The sequence below is a fragment of the Orcinus orca genome, chromosome 5 (assembly GCF_937001465.1).
Source record: "Orcinus orca chromosome 5, mOrcOrc1.1, whole genome shotgun sequence".
In the NCBI taxonomy this organism is placed as follows: domain Eukaryota; kingdom Metazoa; phylum Chordata; class Mammalia; order Artiodactyla; family Delphinidae; genus Orcinus; species Orcinus orca.
The window spans coordinates 89,262,735-89,286,404 of NC_064563.1; the positions used below are offsets into that span (position 1 = coordinate 89,262,735).

General features: G+C 36.0%; 1 protein-coding gene across 3 annotated transcripts in view; it reads right to left on the minus strand.

Moving 5' to 3' along the window:
• The window catches only part of ATP6V1A (ATPase H+ transporting V1 subunit A), a 55,593-nt gene that overhangs the window by 30,806 nt on the left and 1,117 nt on the right, over nucleotides 1–23,670 (minus strand). Inside the window, exon 1 of one of the 3 annotated variants that reach the window (XM_033432142.2) lies at nucleotides 6,184–6,303. The exons of the other annotated variants lie outside the window; for them this stretch is intronic. The gene's annotated coding sequence lies outside the window, so the exon portion shown is untranslated. Of the gene's footprint in view, nucleotides 1–6,183; nucleotides 6,304–23,670 lie in introns of those variants that run through there. 3 annotated transcript variants of the gene reach the window in all.

A 23,670-nucleotide genomic window follows, 5' to 3' on the forward strand; every position in this document is an offset into this window, starting at 1 on the left:
TCTATTTAAAATACCTCCCCTCCTTCTCTGCTTTATTTTTTTATCATCTAACAAGTTGTATCTTACATTTAAAAAATGTTTAAATGTAAAATCTACCTTTAAAATATTTCTGGGATCATTTTTCCCTTTTTTCTTTTTTTAGCAGAACACAGAATAGTGTAAGAAATTCAGTTCAACTTCTTTACTTTAGAGATGTGCAATCTGAAAAACCCAAACAATGAACTATTCAAGTCCAAATAGAAAACTGGTTACAGACCCCAAAGTAGAATGTTTCTATGTAACTGCTGGTCTAACTTATTACTGACAATTTAATAAAGAAGATAAAATATATGTACATTTAAAAAGCTAAATAATGTCTCCAAACAACCATAAAGTAAAGGTCACAGATCAATATGTAATAAAGTATCAAATAATACACACTTATTTACTAAAAGTTCAACGATTAGAATGTTTGGGGAAAACATCTTGAAGGTCAGGTATAATTAGCATAGGAAAAGAAGGAGAGCAAAAGGCATTTCAGGTGGGGAAATAACGAGAACAAAAGAAGGGAAATAAAAATTTCAGGAACAGTTAACAGCCTGACTGGAATAAAAGGTTTATGTTATGGCAACAGTGAGAAATAAGGATAAGGGAGACTAATTTGTGCGTCTTGAAATGAATGCCTACTGGACTTTATCCTACAAACAATAGGAAATAACCGAAGATTGAGGGAGAACTGTTATGAGAATAATGATGTTTAACCAATCTAACGTTAAGTAGGGGAAGGGATGCAGGCATGAAGAGAAGTTGAAAAGCTCCGGAATTAGTTATGGGGTGAGTGTCAATGTGTTACCAGAGTTGTCACCAGACCCTTGCTCAAAACCCACCAACCCCTCCTTGGAATAGGAACTAACATATATCTTTCATCACAGGGTCTGGACACAAAGAAAGGAAGCTATAGGAAGAGAAAAACAAAAACCGGACAGAACCAGCTGAAACCAAGATGGCGATGAATCTTAACTCCAAGAGACCCCGAGTCTCTTTCTACACTGATTTTACTACATTGGTGTACTAAATGACACACCTACTGGCAGCCGTGACTGGAAGTCACTGACCAAAAAAGGACAGAAAAGTGGTGGCATCCCATTTCCAGGAAAGCCTGCCTCTTTCCCAGAAAACTAATGCATATGCATCCCCATCATTAGTCTCACTCCTTCCCCCCATTGTCTTTATTCCTTAAAAGCAAATCCGTCTTGCCATTAAGGCGAGAGCTTGATTTGTGAACTAAGTTCCCACTTATCCATTCTCTGGCCATTGAATAAAGCTTCTGTTGCTTCAATTTCTGCTTTGGTTTCATTTTTTGGCTGCTGGAACCCGAATGGAAAAAAACCTTCTCTGTGGCGGCAGAGGGCCTCAGTGGGCTAGGGCCCGAGCAGGGGTCCATACAACTTAACTGGTAACAAATGGATTCAATTTATTAAATGTTTACTGAGCTCCTACCAAGGAAAAGGTACTGTGTTAAACTTAGGGAATAAAGACTATGAATAAAAGGAGATTTCACTGGTTTTAAACAACTGTACCATAAGACAAAATTACTTAAGTGTTCAAAATGACAACACATTGGGAGAAAAGGAGAAATTGATTCAGATGTGGGAAAAGTGTAAAGCAATGGGGATGAGTTAGGGGAACTGGTAAGAACTGGAAAGTAAGTTTCAAGGCTGAGTTGAGTCCAAATAGAAAGAATACAGAAAGAGAGGAAAATCAAACCCTGAGGTTTAGGTATTAATTCAGGCAGGGTACAGTGGTGTTTTTCAGTCTTTCTGGAGTCACTGAAGGATGGCTACAGAACCCTACACTCCTTGGAATACAATTGTAATCCATTAACCAAGGTATCAAAGAATTCGGGAAGGGCGTGTAACAATAAAGTCATTAACAGTGGAATTCTGGTTTGATACACTTAGTGCCTTCAGAAGCAGGACGGTGTACAGGGATAACAGAGAAGAATTAAAGAGTGATTAAAGAAACAAGCAAGAGTAAAAACAATTAAAGATCAAAACCATATGGCGATTCACTTTGTTATACAGCAGAAGCTAACACAACATCGTAAAGCAATTATACTCCAATAAAGATGTTAAAAAACCCCAAAATCAACCACATGGCGATATGGGAGACCTTCCAAGTGAGAAGAATATGATCAAAGGAGCAAGAAAAGTACCAACACCTTAAAGATGGTATCAGTGATAAGGTAGAGACTATCATCACTTTGGTCATTTATTGATAAAGATGAAGTTAGTGTATAAGTCCTTAGAAATCATGGAAAAATAATAATAAATCTGATATTACAGTCACAAATGTCAATGTAAAGGAGACAAGGATTTTGGTGTCAGTAGGAAAATTGGAGGAAGGGCAGTTGAGGGAGGAAGTAAAGAAAAGGGGAAACTGTTTTATTAGGATTTTCCAGCCTCCTAAAGATGCAGAAGGGAACTGTTGAGTAAGTAGGAATGGGACTGCAAAAGATTAGAATATAAAAAGATGAAAGTTTTTCTAGAAACTACTTAGATAACGGGAAAAAACAAAGTTTAAAGATAAGCATTTATTTGGGAAATGGGTTGGGCAAAGTCTTCAAAGAAGTACTAAACAAGCAAAGGAGGTCAAATTTTAATCTCCAGAAAATCAAAGATTTTCAAAGTCAAAAGAGAACTTTATAATAATACAGTCTAACTTCTTCCCCAAATATGGGTATTTCCTATGATACATGATCATCTGCCTATTAAAGTGGAAATATCATGAAATATTGAGTCAGCAGGCTTAGGAAATATACTGATTCTACCAGTGACACACTGCAGGAGATCTTGGACAAATCAAAATCTCTTAATATCTTCATTTGAAAAACACAAGTACCACCTACCCTGGGGCTATGATTAAATTACAGTTTGTCAAAATGTTCCCTGTGAGATGTAAAATGCTCACAAAAAATTCATCTGTAATACCTACCATTTAAACAGGGCTTCAGTTTTGAAAAAGCCATTCTATTTTCAGAAATCGCCTCTTAGAGAGTTGTTTTGTATCCAGCCTAAATCTACTTCCCCAACCTCTACCCTCTGGCCGTTTCTTCCAACTACTGTAGCCACACACAGTATCTTCCCTCCCGGAGGAATTCTCTTTGGTGTCAACTGTCCCTCAAAGGATAGCCTTTTTCAGATCTTTCTCCCCTGAGGCTACCCTCTTCCGGAAGTATTTCACGATATCAATGTTTCTTTTAAAACAGAGCGAACAAAATTAAAAACTGTATTCTAAATATCATATGAGTAAGTTCTGAAGAGTACCACTTTCATCTGTTCTGGCTACTTTCTTTTTATTGAGAAACAGAGACCAAGGCTTTGAGTCAGACAAATGAAGTCTGAAATTGTAAATTGTGCCCTTGAGCAAATCAAATTCTTTCAACCTTTTGAGACTCATTTCACCTGTAAAATCTACTGGGATTGTTGTGAAGCACCTAACAGTAAGCCTAACAGAAAAGTATTACTGATGACTACTAACTTTATTCTGTTAGTACAAGCTAATATTGCCTATATTTCTAAAAAGAACCTAACATATTCTTATCTTCTTGTTATATGAACCAAATCTAGTCAAGTGGCTAGTTTTTTTCTTAGCCATTATGTGTATTTTACCATAACTTTATTTTCTAAAACTAAGATTTTATTTTAAGCATCAGTGATATGCCAGGTGCTGTATCATAGACTGAAAATACAGTGGAGTAAGAATAGTTACAATAGGGTAACAAATGTGCTCTCATAGAGCAGTGCAGAGTGATTTAGAAGAGGCATCTAACCTTGACTTGGGCAGGACAAGAGTGACTTAGAGGAGGCTAAGCTGAAACTTGAAAGATGAGGAGGCATTAGAGTATACAGTAGAACTTTCTTACAGATGCTTTAAATCTCCTAGGGTTCATGAAGGTGTTCTAGAATGTTCATGAGGCAATAATAGTATCTGTTCTGATTTTTAAAAATAGGTGTTTACATATTTTCCCTTTTAAACAACAACAAGAGCCTCCAAATGTATGAGCAATAATTAGTGGAAATCAAATGAGTTTGTTCATGATTCCGCTGCCTTGTGAATTTATCACTCAGCTGGATAATCCTAGCCACCATAGGAAACTGATGATTCTACAGTTTTAAACTTTATTTTTAGGCATATATTGTTTAATCTATGCCAAAGGCAGCAGGCGTTAGGAACAGTGATATCAAACTAATAAGTGAACCAAGAGCCTAAGTGATAATTCTATAAATTCACTTAAATATGCTTTTCACCAGATCCACAAATTTCCATTCATCTGATTAATATTCTTATAACAAATCAAGATGATTCTAATTTTTAAAAAGTCAGTGTTGGGCTTCCCTGGTGGTGCAGTGGTAGAGAGTCCGCCTGCCAATGCAGGGGATACGGGTTCGTGCCCCTGTCCGGGAAGATCCCACATGCTGTGGAGCAGCTGGGCCCGTGAGCCATGGCCGCTGAGCCTGCGCATCCGGAGCCTGTGCTCCGCAACGGGAGAGGCCACAGCAGTGAGAGGCCCGCCTACCGCAAATAAATAAATAAATAAATAATAAATAAATAAAATAAAATAAAAAGTCAGTGTTTACAACAGCCAAGATATGGAAGCAACCTAAATGCCCATCAATAGATGAATAGGTAAAGAAGATGTGGTATACAAATATAATGGAATATTTCCCAGTTGTAAAAAACGAATGAAATCTTGCCATTTTCAACAACATGGACCTAGAGGGAATTATGCTTAGTGAAATAAGTCAGACAGAAAGGACAAATACTGCATGAGTTCACTTAAATGTGTAATCTAAAAAACAAAACAGGACTTCCCTGGTGGCCCAGTGGTTAAGACTCCACACTTCCACTGCAAGGGGGCACAGGTTCCATCCCTGGTCGGGGAACTAAGATCCCGAATGCTGCACTGCGCAGCCAAAAGAAAAACAAAACAAATGAAGAAACATAACAAAACACAAACAGAGGCATGGATACAGAGAACAAACAGGTGGTTGCCAGAGGGGAAAGAGGTGGGGGAAGGAAAGAAATGCGAGATGAAGAGGTACAAACTTCCAGTTGCAAAATGAATGAGTCACAGGCATGAATGTACACTGCGGGGAATACAGTCAGTAAGTATAAAACTGGAAGGAAAAAAAAGTCAATGTTAAGAGGAGAAAAACATGATGATGGTCACAAGTAATTTAGCTTTTTGTACACCACTGTATGATATTCAGATAAGTGGTTACAAATACATTCAAAAACCAACTCTTAACACATCTTTCATGATAAAATAAGAAAATTATGAAAACACCAGTTTTTAAAGTATAAAATGTAGGAATTCCAGGCACTTTTGTCCATTTTTGATGCTTCAACATGTTAAATTTTAATCTCGGCTTCAATTCAGACGTTTATATTTGCTGTGCCCTGCCTAGAATGTCTTTTCCTCACTCTCATGAAATAGTCCCTCTCTTCCCATTGTCATCCTCGATGCTCTTACCCTGCTTTTCTTCATAGAACTTTTAACTACCTGAAAGAATATTTGTTCTTTTTAATTTACTTGTTTACTGTGGTTAGTATAAGCATCTGTATCACTCCCTAGAATACTTAGTTTCATGAGGGTATAGAAAACAGTGCCTGGGCAAAGAAAAAAGCACTCAGTGAATAGTTACTGAATAACTTCATACCCCCTAATACCATCTCCATTTTACAAATGTGGAAACTAAAGAATGGAGATGTAAGTAACTTTGCCCAAGATCACAAAACCAGCAAACAGTAAAGGTGGGATTATGAACCAAGGCAGTCTGACATCAAAGCCTATGCTCTTTAAGCACTGCACTCTGCCTCCTCAATTAACTAGGCTGATTTCTGTTGTATACATCTAAACAATCCTATGTGGTACAGAGGACAATAGTCTCTACCTCAAGACTATATGTTTTATTTTATTAGACACAGAGCTGCAACATTCAGATTCCACTTCAAGGAAGTGGATAGCCAACAGCTGTCAGCCCTTCAGGGATGCAGAGAGCTGCCTTGCCCACATTCACACCCTTCACAGAGCAACCTGCACCAGGTGACTGAGCAAAGTGGAGGTATAAAGAAAGGCCCAGCCCTATCAGCCCAATGCGGAGGTCACAAGCAATAAATGCTCACTCCAGATCATCCCACCTGGTCAGCTGAGGCTTTGTCGGGCTTGTGTTGCATTTGCACTTCTTCCCCAGACCAACTCTGTTTCCGTCCCCTTCCTTTCACATGTGTTGATCCTTAAGAAAATCTTATACACCAGACTCCTTTTAGACATCTGATTCCAGAGAACCTAAAATACTTACAAAGAACAAACTGAATAATTACTTCCTGGATAACTGAAACATAGACTCACACTTGAAGCACTACAATTTTTGGCCTGTTTTCTGTCTTAGTAATCTTGTAACTGGTTACTTTGGGAAAAGGAAAAAACAATACAAAAGTGGGTTTAGAAAGCACAGCCCAATAGGCAATTCTCCGGCTAAGGTTCCCATGCAACGAAAGCCTTAGTTTCTGAAAGGAACTTGCTCCTCCTCCTTCAACATAAACCTTAGATACAGCCCATCACCAGCAGTCGCAGGAAAAGAAGTCTAAAGTACTATTTTCTGATATTGGAAAATATGTTTTCCTGGTCCATAAGTTTCAGGCTCCAACCTCTTAACAGTTAAACACTGAGAAACTTCCAAGGATCAGTCCAAGGTACTAGGCTTTCTTGAACATTAAAATTTGCAATTCCCACAGCACTGACATAAGGATACACACACACACACACACACACACACACACATATAGATAATATACTTCTAAAGCTTTTTCATCAAAGCACCCCAACTGCAGAAGAACAAGTAAGCACTAAAGTAATAAATACCTCCCCACCACTTCCCCAGCATCTTGACAGACAACAGGATGTTACAGCAGTCTACTGTAAGCAGCCAAGTTTCTTTGTCTGCTCTTGTATACCCTCTTAATCCAAACAAGTTTTGCCCTCTACATCATCATACACAACGTGTGTTTTACAAGAAAAATATGGAAGTGTTTCCTCCCCACAAATAAAATAAAAATGATAAATTAGGTAGACATATTATATTGACAACTACTGAACAGGGCAAAGCATATAGCAGTTTGATAGACATGGTCATACAACGTACTAATTTGTATCCATTAACCACCCTTCATTGTTATCTATGGAAAGAGTGAAAATAAAAATACCCCACTAAAATCTTCTGCTTCACTACTGAATCCTTATGTATCTATGTGAAAAAGTATAGGCTTTTTTTTTTTTTTGGCTGCGCGAGCGGCTTACGGGATCTCAGTTCCCCACCAGGGACTCAACCCATGCCCTTGGCAGTGAAATCGTGGAGTTCTAGCCACTGGACTGCCAAGGAATTCCCAACGTAGGCTTTTAAAAATGTTAAGACAACAACCTCCCAAAACAGTTTAACTTGCTATAAGCAAATGATACTGCAAGTCAGATTATACTGAAAGTTAATCTCATGCCAAATCTCCATAAGATTCAAACTATCATGATATGATATAATCCTACATGAAGTTTTATGTGCTATGTAATAACTCCTTTCTAATACGATATGCAGCTATTATTGTTGCTTTCAATCGTTTAAAAAATAAAAGCATGATATTTACTTTAAAAACAGTTGCTTCCGATAAAACAATGTGTTATATGTACCTGCGCTCATAGAGAAATCAACTCGATTATATTTTTAAAATTGGCTTCAGTTGTTGGACTCCTCTTTTAAGGATAAAAAGTAAATGCAATTAAAACCAAGCTTCTGGGGACTTCCCTGGTGGCGCAGTGGTTAAGAATCCACCTGCCAATGCAGGGGACACGGGTTCGATCCCTGGTCTAGGAAGATCCCACATGCCGCGGAGCAACTAAGCCTGTGTGCCACAACTACTGAGGCTGTGCTCTAAAGCCTGCGAGCCACAACTACTGAAACCCACACACCGCAACTATTGAAGCCCGCACTCCACAACAAGAAGCCACCGCAATGCAAAGCATGCAAACCGCAAAGATGAATAGCCCCCACTCACTGCAACTACAGAAAAGCCCACACACAGCAGTGAAGACCCAGTGCAGCCAAAAAAACCCAAAAAAACAAAAAAAATCCAAAATTCTAATAGTCACAAACTGTAACCACCCCCCATATTTGTGAAAGATTAAAAAAAAAAAAACCCCAAACAAAAAACCCTGCTGTAGAAGGGGAAAAATCCAGATAGCACAGGCAACCATCGGATCTAATGAGTCACCAGTCTCTCCTCCAAACACTGCAGAACACTGCAGTGGCAAATCACAACACCAGAGGCCCACTTTTGTTCCTTCTGTTTTACAAGATCCCTTACAAATTGCTATTGGTTAATGCACTATACCTAGTAATTTCATTACCCAGAGAAATGTTTTCACTACCAGTCTTGGATGATACAATTGCTGGAGGCAAGGGTAAGGTGTTATGTAAAAGCTAAATACCAAGGTTCTAAGACAAGATTTATTTACATACAAAATCCTTAATTGATACCGGGGCACTTCATTGATACTTAACATAACACTTGGAAATGTACATCCTATCCAACGGACTGAAGACTATCTTTGGAAATAATAGATTTTTTTTTTTAAGATGAAGAATCTAGTTGATTAAAAGCAAATACTTATTTTCATACACAATTTACCTTCTTGGGGAAAGGCATCAAGAATCTAATATTTTTATGCTTGCTATAAATTATAACGAAAGTTATAGAATTGGTAGAATTCCAGCTGATAGCACTACCTTATATTCAGAGTATAGTACACAATCATTTTGTGAAGTACTTTTCTATTCATTTTATTTAACCTACCTCCCTAGCAACACCATTAGAAAGGCTTATGTGTGGGCTTCCCTGGTGGCGCAATGGTTAGAGTCCGCCTGCCGATGCAGGGGACACGGGTTCGTGCCCCGGTCCGGGAAGATCCCATATGCCGCGGAGCGGCTGGGCCCGTGAGCCATGGCCGCTGAGCTTGCGCATCCGGAGCCTGTGCTCCGCAACGGGAGAGGCCACAACAGTGAGAGGCCCGCGTACCGCAAAAAAAAAAAAAAAAAAAGAAAGGCTTACGTGGCAGATTACTGACTAGCATAACTAGTTCCCCCTTTTTATCTTGTTACCAAAACCCTAAATTGGCTGAAATTTTGGTAGACACATCAAGGTAATTCCAGGTCCCCTGTCAATGACTGGTTTGGAAATGAGCATGTTATGATGTTCTGACCAATAAGAGGTAAAGCAAAGTCTACTGGGGAGCTTCTGGGAATGATTTCTTTGCTCTTTTAAAATATACAGGCCATGAAAAACACTTTTTCCCTTGGGATCTGGTCATCTGCGGGGGACATGCAGCCATCTTGGGACCTTGAAAGAAGCAAATCTAAGTAGCCAGGCCACCTTGCTAAGGACAGCAAAACTGAAAGACAGAAAGCATCTGGGTCCCTGTTGCCTTTATAACAAAACAGAAAGGAGAGGATTTCAAGAATAAATATTTTTATATGGTATACATATTTCATAGTGTTATTTTTTTTAAAGGATAGGCCAAAAGGTTAAGAATAAAGGCATCTATAAGGTCATTACTTAAATAGTTCACAAAAAATTACTTGAGATGGACTACAAGGAAATATGCAGACAAAAGTGGGAATCAGAGTAGAGAAGTATAGAAAGATCACAGATGGCAAACTGGACTAACAGAATCAGAAAAAATTTATTCCTACTACAATAAAATTTTTTGAGGGCACACACAGATAACACCCTTTCACTTATTAAAGTACAACTAATCCTGTAAAAGAAACAGCAAAGATAAAAGGTAGGGTGGACAATTAAGCTGGGAATAGAATTCAAATCTTATTGGCTACATATTCTTATGCTTTGATGACAAGCTTATCCATAAACAATTTTGATAGCATTTCTAGAAATAAACAATCACAGATTCCTTTCACTTCAAAATTTTATAAATAAAAGTGGGTTATACTAAGATGATAATCCAAAGTATTAACCAGAATAACAAAATACTGTATTTAGTGTATAAGTTCTATGGTTTGAAATTTATAGGCTAGAAGCCTATGACCAATGGTAGAACTGTCATATGAACAGACTCAAGTATCCCTGCCTTCAAGGGGCATAAATTTATCATTTTCTTAACTCTCTTCCCTCCACATAGCATGGAGCCTTGCACAGCAGTAACTCAATAAAATGTTCTGATATTAAAAAACAGGTAAACTACTACTTGTTAAGCACATATCACATTCCAGGCATTATGTTAAAAAATAAACACATCTAATTTAACCTTTAACAACAGTCCTAGGAGGCAGGTATGGTTTGATTACGAAACAGGTTTTGAGACTTTAAGCAACCCGCTTAAGACTAGAGCTATGGAGTGGAGAAGTCCGAATTTAGTCTGATTTTAACATCTAAGCATTTATAATAATAACAAATAATTCAAAAGACCTTATTTAGCCAGTAGCTTTAACCTCTATTATCTTAAAAAAAAAAAAAAAAAAGCCCAGGATGGCTCTTTTCCATTATTAACTGACTCTATGTTAGAATGGCAAAGAATAATATGCAGGCAAAAGGGAGAAGATGAAAAAGAGATGATATAACAGATCATTCACAAACTAAAGAGCAAGTAGTATAACAACCAAGAATTGACTGTTTCTAGAATATCCATCTCCTAAAGAAGTAAGATTTTTAAAGAACAACACACAATGCTGTGTTTTATTAATGCCTAGCTTTATAACACAAACATAAATAACTGATAATAATAGTAAAAATAAATTTAACTGTAAAGTAAATGGGCATATTTGGAACTAATAAGAATATTAATGAAAACAGACCCAATATAATTTTGCTACAGGGAATAGTAGTAGAAAATTTCTGGTTAATAGTCTGTCATAAATTTGGAATAATAAATTTACCTGAAACAGTATCTGAGAAATTCCTCTTATTTTTCTTATCTCTAAGACAAAACTTATTAAAGAGTTAAAAGTTATAGTGAAGCTAACATTAATATCCCATAAGACTTCTATGTGAATTTTTAGAAGATTTCTTGATTTCAGATTACAAAGAAAAAAACGAGTCACTGATTTTATATTTTAACTTACCAAGAATGTAAACAGCCAAAAAGATAGCTAAATGATACAAACAGTAAAGAAAATAAGCATTTGTTACATACTTCTGCTTAAAATTTATTTTCAGAAGCAATATGCTTATAATTTTTAAAATACCCAAAGAAAAGTCTCACAACTTGAATACTGTTGACTTTGATGTTATTTCCTCACAATTTTTTATATAACTGTAATCAATACTATAATACAACTTGACATATTTTTAATAAGTATCATCTTAAACAGTACAATATTCCATTAAATGGATACCATAGTTTATGTAATAATTCTCTTTAAACTACAGTACCCCACTTTTTGTTATTTATATATAAATAAATAAATAAATATAAATATATATATATATATTTTTTTTTGGTACGCGGGCCTCTCACTGCTGTGGCCTCTCCCGTTGCAGAGCACAGGCTCCGGATGCGCAGGCTCAGCGGCCATGGCTCACGGGCCTAGCCGCTCCGCGGCATGTGGGATCTTCCGGCAGGCGGACTCTCAACCACTGCGCCACCAGGGAAGCCCTTAGTGGTTATTTTGTTTGATGTTATAAATGCTAGAACACCAAATAATTATACAAAGAATAGATAAAATCTTATCTCCATTATTCTGCCTGGTATTATTATTTAAAATTTTACAAACAAATATTAGCTCAAAAAGGCTATACAGGGACTTCCCTGGTGGTGTGGTGGTTAAGAATCTGCCTGCCAGTGCAGGGGACATGGGTTTGAGCCCTGGTCCAGGAAGATCCCACATGCCGCAGAGCAACTGAGCCTGTGCACCACAACTAGTAAGCCTGCTCTCTAGAGCCTGAGTACCGCAACTGCTGAGCCCACGAGCCACAACTACTGAAGCCCACGTGCCTAGAGCCCGTGCTCCGCAACGAGAAGACACCACAATGAGAAGCCTGCACACTGCAACGAAGGGTAGCCCCCACTCGCCGCAACCAGAGAAAGCCCACGTGCAGCAACGAAGACCCAACGCAGCCAAAAATATAAAAAATAATTTATTTTTTTAAAAAAGGCTATAGAACCACACACAGAAATGGACAACTGACTAAAACGGACAATTTTACACAATTAAAATGATGGGCAAGAGATCTTAAGATATACGGCACAAAGAAGACCCATGAATGGCAAATAAATACATGAAAATATGCTTAATATTAGGAAAATGCAAAGGAAAACCACAATGAAATGCCACTCCATACCTAGCGGGGCTAAAATTTTAAAAGACTGACCACAGGAAGTGTTGGTAAGGATGTAGAACTAGAACTCTCACGTACTGCTGGTAGGAATGTAAAATGTACAACCATTAAAAAAACAATCTGGCAGTTTCTTAGAAAGTTAAGCATACACCTATCATATGACCCAGTCATTCTACTCCTTGGTATTTACCCATGAGAAATGAAAGCTTATGTCCAAACAAAGAATTTTACATGGATGTTCATAGCAGCTTTATTCATAACAGCCAAAAAGCAGAAACAACCCAAATATCTATCAACAAGTAAAGGGATAAACAAATTGTGGCATTTGTGGTATATAGTGAATACTCAGCAATAAAAAGAAATGCATCATTGAAACATGTAAAAGTAAGAGGTAGACACCCCCCCCCCACCGCCCTGGGCAAAGGGTTCCATTTATATAAAACTCTAGAAAATACAAACTAACCTATAGTGATAGAAAAGAGATCAGTGGTTCCTTGGGGATGGGCAGTGGGGAGGTATAGAAGGAAGGGATTACAAAGAGGCACGAGGAAATTTCTTTTGAGGGTGATGGATATGTTCACTATATTGACTGTAGTGATGGTTTCATGGGTGTATACATATATCAAAATGTCAAACAGTACACTTGAAATATGTTTGCAATTATGTCAATTATACCTCAATAAAACTTCTTTTAAAAAGCACAAAGTATTGACAATATGACTCCTGTAAGGGCATAATGCTTACACAGAATACATCATATTCACTTTTGTTTTTACTTGTCAACTAACAGTTACAGAAGACTACATGATGCTATGTATGCCTATGATGCTAATAAGAGAACCTTAACCCTAGGAACAGCTGAAAACCACCACACAGGCTTTTGTCTGTTTAGAATGAACTAATGTGGCTCTTGATAAGGCTGTGGGCACCCACTTGTCCAGTCAAGTTCAGCAAATCCTGAGAATTTCCAGTCCCTTAACAGCTCAGGAGTATATTAGTCAGAAATGCCTCTAAAGTACTTACTCATCTTTGTTTCAGAACAGGGCTTAATGGCAATATCTTGTGTGAGGATTTAGGAATATTATCTTGAACTGTCAAGCCATGAGGCATGAGGCATAGAAGGGTTTGACCTCCAAGATTCAGGCTCAGCTCTAATATTTTAGATATCAAAGTTGCTACGGTGCAATGATTCATTTGGAGGGTGAAGGTAGAGGGAGTTATTTTCTATTGTTTTATTCTTCTCTGAGGTAGAAATAGTTTACAATAAAGAATTAAGAGTCTTTATCATTGCCTATTTTTAGGTACTTCCCCCACCCTCCTTATCCAACAGCATCTTTGGGTGAGGATGAGATCATATTTAAAATACGCACACACCACTGAACAATAGCAGGTACTATAAATCTACATTCAAGCACTGCAGGTGTACCAAGTTGGGACCTGAGCATTCTGTATTTTAAGTGTCTGCTTTGGATCACATTGAAGAGTTTGGGTGTCACTTGGCCTATTCTTTGGATTAATCAGAGATACTTTTCTTTCTTGAAACAAATGAAATAGAGGACACTGAACAGAAGTATGTTATATTCAAAATAATTTGTGGATATTGTAACTCATGTTAATAAAGTTCCTCACTGTCTGATTCTGCATTACCTAAGACTAGTACTTATAGAGTGACAACCCATTTTTCACAAGATACAGTTATTCTCACATTTAGCTAGCTATCACACTCTAAATGTTCGTATTAATTGGCAATCTGATTCCCTATGTATTATTTGAGAGCTCTAACATAATTGTTTTGGTTCATAAAATCAGCAACTTTCACAATTATTAACAACTGTAGTATTTTACTTTTAATAACTTACATTCAAACTTCAATTGATAGAATTTCAATGTATGAGTCACATAAACAGCACTTCAAGTTATATCTAGAATGTTTTCCATTATTTGAAAGTAACAAAAAGTCATAACATTTGTCAGACCTTGATCTCATACTGACACTGTTAGATACTGATTAGATATGGGGTAACCTATGCTATCACATGATGGTAGGTCACACGTAATTCAGGAATGCTAGAAATTTTAAAGGCATTCAGCTTCCCTAAGACTCAAGCTAAATGGGCAGATTTTGGCAAAATACTGACGACAAACCTGACCTTCAGTGCATCCCTAAATTGGACAATAATTTGGCAATACCCACCAAAATTCAAAATCCTTTGACCCACCTCTTCCATTTTTAGGAATTTATGTGTACAAAATGTGCTATTAACAAAATAATCTATTACAGCACTGTTTCTTACAGCAAAAGACTGGAATGTCCATTAATATGGAGTCGATGTCTTGAGAGCTGTGGTGTTAAGATAGTAATCTCTGGAAAAAGACTCTCTGGGTTCAACTCCAGAGTCCTATTACTTATGAACTGTGTGACATTGGTGGGCATTTAACCACTCAAAGCCTAAACTGCCTCATCTGTTAAATGGGGATAAAACTAACACCTATCTTATAAGGCTGTTGCGAGCCTTACATGACTTAATTCAAGAAAAGTGCCTGATACAGGAGTAAACTCTCAAAAAATTGTTGTGTAGGATGATGATGGTACATTAGTACAACTGAATACTAGACTATTATTTAAAAGAATGTGGCATCTTTAACTGTATCAATGTGGAAAAATCTCCAAGGTAACATTGTTTAATGAAAAATGTAAGGCCTGGGAATAACATGACAAGATGCTACCTTTGTGAACAAATACATGAGAAAAAAGAGTAAGGATGGACAGACGGGGAGAAAACACACACGTGTATGAATATAAAAATTTTACTGTATTTGTACATGTATTATCCATTCAACTTAGTTAAAAATATTGAGTGATTTGATGAGTGCTAAACCAATTAAGCCAAGTGATAAAATTACTATATATAACTAATTAACTGAGCAAAGAGCATAGTAACTAAATAATAATGGCAAATATGTACATGGCTCTTATTATGTAACAGTCGTTGTTCTAATCACTTTTCTTATATTATTCATTTAATCCTCACAATACTTAATGAAATAAATATACTCTTAATATCCTTATTTTAAAGCTAAGAAAAATGCAATAGAGAGACATAAAAGAAACTTCCCCAAAGTCACACTGCTAAGAAGTAACAGAGCCAGGGTTTGAGCCAGCCTGGCTCCAGTACCTACACCCCTAACCTCCTTGCTTGCTATGTTGCCTCTCAACACTACTCTAAAATTACTTTTTATTTACATATATCCCAACTCTTTTCAAAAGGAATTTGTACATTCCTCAAAAAATGAAAAACAGAACTCTCATATGATCCAGCAATTCCACTCCTGGGTATTTATTTAAAGGAAACAAAAACACTAACTAGAAAAGATATATGCACCCCACTAAGTTCACTGCAGTATTATTGACAATAGCCCAGATATGGAAGCAACCTAAGTGTCCATCAACAGAAAAATGGATAAAGATGATGTGGTGTGTGCATACAATGGAACATTAGCTGTAAAAAAGAATGAAATCTTTCCATTTGCAACAACAGAGATGGACCTACAGGGTATTAGTGAAATAAGTCAGAGAAAGACAAATACTGTATGATTTAGTTACACATGGAATTTAAAAAACGAATGAACAAACAAAACAGAAACAAAGTCATAGATACAGAGAACAAACAGGTGGTTGCCAGAGGGAAGGGGACTGAGGGAGGAAAAGAAACATGTGAGGGAGATTAAGAGGTACTAACTTCCAGTTGCAAAATAAATGAGTCACAGGTATGAAATGTATAGTGTGGGGAATATAGTCAATAAGTGTGTAATATCTTTGTATGGTGACATGTCGTAACTAGACTTATTGTGATTATTTAAAAATGTATAGAAATATCGAATCACTATGTTGTATAGCAGGAATTAACATAGTATTCGCTTTAAGTCAATTATACTTTGAAAGCAAAAGAGATCAGATTTGTGGTTACTAGAAATAAGGGAGCAGGGGAAGGGGTAACCAGATGAAGGTGGTCAAAAGGTACAAACTTCCAGTTATAAATAAGTGCTAGGGATGTACTGTATAACATGATATATAATTACATTACTGAATGTTAAATATGAAAGTTGTCAAGAGAGTAAATCCTAAGAGTCTTCATCACAAGAAAAAAAATTTGTTTAACTTTCCTTAATTTTGTATCTATATGAGAGGATGGATGTTTACCAAAATTACTGTGGTCATCATTTCATGATGTATGTAAGACAAGTCATTATGCTGTACACCTTAAACTTATACAGTGCTGTATGTCAATTATATCTCAATAAAACTGGAGGGGAAAAATGTGTACAGTTTACAATAAAGAACATATACATAATTAAGTTAGTAAAACTTTTAAGGAAAAGGGGAAACAAAAAATATCAACATGAGAAACAAATACAAATGCTTTAAACATATAACAAATCTCACTCTAAAGCAGGGGTCCCTAACTCCTTGGAACCCGGCTGCACAGCAGGTGAGTGGCAGGCAAGTGAGCGAAGCTTCATCTGCCACTCCCCATTACCGCCTGAACCCTCCCCCCACCACTGCACCACCACCACCCCCCCACCGCCGCCACCCACCCCATCTTCAGAAAAACTGTCTTCCATGAAACCGGTGCCAGATGGCAAAAAGGTTGGGGACCGCTGCTCTAAAGCATCTGTTATTTTCTATTACGGCTTTGAATGATATATTAATTTCAGATTCTTAAAAGGACTGAAATCAAGTAACTTAATTTTGCTTCTTTATAGGCATTCTTATTTGAAGCTTTCTAAGGAGAGTTAACGTTGTATTTAGTTTTTTTATTCACCAAAACCCAAATGTGGACTTCCCCTTATGCTGACCGTCAAACAATTACGTCAGGTAACAGACTCCATAATTGTGCAATATGCTCTATTATCTCCAAGGCAGAAAACATTTCTGGAGGACTTAATATCCATACCAAAAATAAAATTTGTAACCCTATCTGGTAATGCCTATCACTTTTCTGTACATTTTTAATGACAACTTCTTATTGGATGCCCATGGGTTATCACATACACAAAAAAATTAAGGAGAGTTTATGGAATTAGCAGGGTAATTTATACACTTTCCCCTCAGATACCTAATTAAGACAAAAAAATATTTCAGACAATTGCCATTTCTGGCCATTTCAAATGGAATTCTTCCTTTTGTTAATTCCTTCTTTGCCCTAACAGATCTTTTACTTTTAATTAACTTATTAATTAATTAATTTCTAGCTGCGTTGGGTCTTCATTGCTGTGCGCGGGCTTTCTCTAGTTGCGGCGAGCAGGGGGCTTCTCTTCCTTGCGGTGCGCAGGCTTCTGCTGCAGAGCACAGGCTCTAGGCATGTGGGCTCAGTAGTGGTGGCTCGCTGGCTCCAGAGCGCAGGCTCAGTAGTTTGGCACACGGGCTTAGTTGCTTCGTGGCATGTGGGATCTTCCCGGACCAGGGCTTGAACCCGTGTCCCCTGCATTGGCAGGTGGATTCTTAACCACTGTGCCACCAGGGAAGTCGCTTCTTTTTAAAAAAGGTAGTTTTTTCTAATTACAGAAACACTACATGTTCATTGTAAAAATAAAAACACATAATACAGAAAAGGGTAAGAAAATAAAAACCACCCAAAATGCCCATCCATGTACTGAGGTAACCACTAAACATACACTTTGGTAACTATCCTTTCTGCAATTCAACTTGTACAGATATGCACAAACATGTAGTTTTATGCATGTGTTATTGTGAATACCCTGCCTTTTTTCCTTTGTCTTTCTGTTTTCTTTTGCTTACTTCCTCCTTCCAGTGTTGACAATCATATAGGCATATACAAAACTCATGGTGTTTTTCAGCTGTTTAACAAAAATGGGATCTCGTTACACATTTTTCTCTAAACTCTGCTTTTCTCACTTAAGATACATGATGGATCTTTTTAGGATGTATTTGGAAATCCTTTCGATTCACCAGTATGGATTTAACTTCAATTTTTTTTAACTCCTACTTTCAATGGATTTTAAAAACATAAAATCTATAAGTTATACACCAATACCCCTACTGACAGGCATTCCCTTTGTTCCCAGGTTTTTGCTACTTCAAACACTGCTTCAATCGACATTCATGTGAACACTTGCTACTTGCTGGTGTTTTTATTCTAAGGAAAAGAGTCCATACGGTGGGATTGTTGGATGGAAGAATATGTATTCTTAATATTAACAGATATTGCCTGATTGTTTACTAAAAAAACTGTAACAATTTACATCTCCACTAGCATTTTATGAGAAAATCCTTTACCACTAGCGGTAGGTTTACCACTTAATTTCTGCTAATCAGAAAAAAAATTTTTCATTGTTAGTATATTGATTACTAGTGAAGTTATACATCTTTTCATAAGTTTGTTGAATGTCTGGATTTCTCTTCTTGAAGTTCTGGTCATATGCTTTACCCATGTTTCTATTATGTGGACTTTTTCTTAGTATGTAAAAGTTCTGACAAATGTTAACTCTATCTGTTATACATATTTCAATTTGTTTTCAATCTGGCTTTTGTCCTCTATTTTTGCCATTGAAAAATTCTTCATTTCTATGTGTTCTCATACACCTATGTTTACTTTTATGACTTTCAGATTTCCTATCTTTGTTTAAAAGGTCATCACTACATCTAGATTGTATATATAAAAAAATTCTAGGAGTTAATATTTTTAATATTTTATTTTAAATATTTAAGTTTTTAATCCATCTTGAAACTAGTTTCTGCATATGCTGCAAAGTACTGGCTCAAGTTAATTTCTTCCAGACAGACAAGCTGTGTCAGTTACATTTACTATATATGTCCCCGTTTTTCCCACTGGATTGAAATATCACTTCACCATGTATTAAATTATTTTATATGCTGGGATTTACTTCTGCTTTTTAAAATTCTGCTGAGCTTACAGAGGCCTAAAAACATACCTGCACCTATAAACTTAAATAACGTATTCAGTTATCTGGATAAGTCAAAACATTTTCACTTAAGATATCCAAGTAATTAAGAAGAAATCATCATTTAAATGCCTAATTCTCCATACCAAATTAAAAAATTATTGCCCAAAGCAATAAACAGTGATTGTAGGAACTCAAATAGAAATTTTAAAACTTTCTTAAATCTCCTAATCTAAGATGACTTATTTTGATGCATTTCTGTCCATCTTTTTCAATATGTATATACAATCATTACTACACATACATACAGTTTCTGTATCATGCCCTTTCTTCAATTTTATAAGTGTTTTCTAATTTAGTCTTCTCTATTTTATTGTTAAATAAACACTAAAAAGAATTAAACTAAGAAATAACTAAAACAAAACAAAGTCTGGTTGTTTTTCATTGCTCAAGCACGTGTGCAGCTCTTCTGCATTATATCATGCATTACCCATTTTACTTTCAATGAAATAAGCTTAACTATTTTTCAGAAAAGAAATAAAACATGGCATGCTGTTGATATAATTTTTAAAAAGGTTTGTCAACGAAAGAACAATGGTTTCTACAGATAGCATTAAGATTCAGAAAAACTGAAAATTTTATTGTAGTAGCTAGTCATAATATTGACACCAAAAAAATAGCAACAAAAAAAACACAGGTTAAATCTCAAAATATCTATGAAATACGACCAATTTTGAAGGCTAAGTGCAGTTGTGAAATTTATTAAACAGAGCTAACTAAGAACAAATATAAAGGGGCGTTTCAAAAAAATTAATCATTAAATAATTTTATTCACAGTAGTAACTAATTCTAAAGATGACTTTAATAGTTACAGGTAAAAATAAAGATTTATTACTATGAAAATATACATCTATTTCAGCTATCTTTATAAACACACACACAATGTATATGTATTTACTATACATATAATATGTATATACTATATATATATAAAATAATACACTTATATAAACCGAAGTCACTTTCAGTTCACAACAGGAAACAAAGAAAATAGTAAAATTTTAAAGTCTCTACAGAAAAATTAAATGGAAAATATGGTTATTGATCATAATTTATTTCACTATAATAGAAAACTTGACATTAAAGACATTAAAGAGAATATTCAATAATCTCTTAATAAAATCTTTCCTTAGAACAAATGAGTTATTTTTTTCAGGACTAAGGTGAAACATAAACTCATGATAGCTACACTTCAATTATTGTTTAATTTACTGATATTTTCCAATACAAAACCACTAAACCTTGTGAATCGTCAACCTAGGAAGGGAAAAGTTTTACTCTAGTTCACGTCTCCATTGTGTTCTCTATATTCCTATGTCTACTTCAAATAAGGATAAAAATAAGGCATAAAAACAGTTAGAATAAAAGGCAGAAATTTTAAATATAAGCTAAACTCAAAAGTTCCACCTCTATAGGATGGTATAATTTTAATATATTTCTATAATCCTGTGTAGGGATAATAATTTAGAAATACAATACTTCCTTAAATTGATTCCACATATTAATGATCATGAGCTCTGGAAAATCTTTATATAGAAAATATTAAGTCACTGCAGTTGCCAAAATAATAGACTTTATGTTGATATTTCTTAGCTCCTATTAATAAATCTATTTTAGAATCTTTGCTAGAAGTACATTTTTCTTGCTATTTTTTGTTAATAAGCCTCATTTCAAATTCTACTCTTTACTCCATACCCCAAACTTGTTGCTCAATTTTATAGGATATCTAAAAGTCTCCTTTAGAAATTCAGTATATAAAATCAAACTAGGTATCAGCAAAGTTAATTTTTTAAATGTACAAAGTATGTACTAGGCCCTCTGCATCATGATCTAATTTAATAGCATCTATGGCATAGATTTAAACACGAGGAAATTTAAGCTTAGATTAAGTAAATTGTCCAAGGTCACACAGCTTAAATAAATGGTAAGGCCAGACTTGAACCCAGGTCTATAGGATCAGGAAATACCACTTAGTTTTAAAAATAGTTTAAAAATACTTTCACATAGATTACCTAGGGTTTATCTCATTTGAAATCATAATACCCTTGATAGAAAGGTTCCTAAGCCTCCACCCCAACTTTACTTAAAAGCATATAGCTAAAGTGGCAGTACTTAATGATGATTTTCTGACTTTTAGTCTAGTGCTATATCACGTGTAGCCTGTACAGTGCCCCTTTTTTCAATAAACACAACTCACTCCTCTTCCCTTCCCTATCATGCAAACACATATGTTGTGAAAATAAGTTGATCACTACATTAATAAAGTCCATCTGAGGTTTATATCTATTCTATTGACCATGATTTGGATGGTTACTATTAACAATTTATATCTTAAAGCTAATACCTAGTGCATAAACTCAGTAGGAGCTATGATCTGCAAGAACTTTAAAAGTAGTTTAATCTCCCTGTCCAACTGTCAAACACTCATTCAATGAACAATTTATTTAATGCCTATCAAGTACTTCTGCATCCTGGTACTAAAGACACAACAGTAGAGACACTGTCCTTGAATTCCTAGGAGCTTTACAGTTTACTAAGGAACAGCCCAGCAAACAGTAATTAAATACAACGTGCTAGAAATGAAAATAGAATAGAAAATATTGTGTAGTAGTCTATAGAAGTTGGTGCCTAGTTCTGCCCACAGAGGAAGAAAGCATCTTGGTGGTGGCCATAATCTACAAAGGCAGTGACATATAAGAAAGACCTCAGAGTAAGCACACAAGAGGTGTCAGGGATGCGAACACAAAAACCCCCGTGTGCCATTTAATGTTGGACTACAGCACAATTCTCTAATGAATGTTAAGATTTCTACATATAGGGAATTCCCTGGTTGCCCAGTGGTTAGGACTTCGTGCTTTCACTGCCGGGGGTGGGGGGGCCAGTTCAGTCCCTGGTCAGTCCCTGGTCAGTCCCTGGTCAGTGGACTAAGAACTAAGATCCCATGAGCCACGTGGCAGGCCAAAAAAAAAAAAAAAAAAGATTTCTGCACATAATACTCATAGATTGATAAAAAGCTCGTCTCAGAAATGGTTTCCACACTTCACATCACTTGTTTGTGTGTGTAAATCGAGTATAACGTCAAAGCTCTTTTTCAAATTCAACTTTAGTAGCAATTTAGTCACCAATTCCTGCTGCCAATCTTCCAGATTTCATTAGTGGTCTAAATTATTGCTTTTGCAAGTTCCCTAAAATCAGGGGAACTGTGAAGTAAAATTGCAAACTCATTCAACCTCTTTCACATTGACATTTTCTCCTCTAGTGCTCAATCCTTTTTAGCCTGTTTTCTCTATTCCATTTTGGTCTCACCCAGACAGGACTGGTTTAGACTTCAAGAACTCCTGTTATTTGGTGGAATGTTACCTGGGCAATGAAGCAACACTGCTTACATTTTTCTCTCCTCTAGTGACCAGGGAACCTCACTCTGGAGCAAACTAATGGATAAAACTATATTTATATCGGTAGCAAGCATACCGATACTTAAACATCTCAAACAAATTAGTGCTTTTGTCCAATATAAGTTATATGCACAAAATGCTAAAACTGTAAATCATAACAGTGGCCTTCATCATTACTTAGAGAAAGCAAGAAAGATTTTTAAGGTTATGTTTTCTAGTAACGAGCATCAATAAGCGAGTTTCTCTATTTTGAACTTACTATAAAACATTTTGTTAAATTGATGTTACTCTAGAATTTTAACTTCCCCCTTAACAAAATAAGACCAGTTTATTGCAGAGAATTTGGAAGATACCAGAAAAACAAAAATAAGTCATTCATACCCACCACTCAAAGATAATGATTCCATCTTCCTCATTTTTCAGTTGTCTTTTTAATGGATTCTTCAATGACATGGGTTAGAAAACTCTAAGGTTTAACTAAGAATATAATTTTTTCAGATTAAGAAAAAGTGTAATTTAAATTTAAAAAATCAGATTTGTAATTTCTGTAAGGCCTTTCAATTTAAAAGAACCAAGGGACTTTGAGTTTGCAGTATAAACAAGAGTTTAACCCCAAACAGAAAAACACTCTTCCCTAAGGCACATTGTTTGGGGTCAAAACATTGGTTACTATATTACATGTGAAATGGGAGTACACTGGGTTGGGCAAAAACCTAAACAATCTTTTCTGCACTTTCAGAAAATACTGTTCATCAAAATCTGAAGAGGTCACCTGGACTTTTACAAATGGTGAAAGCTAAGGAGGGATACAAATGCTACTTAACATAAATTTACCACTAGTCAAGGAATTGACTGGGAGTGGCAATTACGTAGGATTTTAGGGAGAAATGGCAAGAGGATGTCAAAG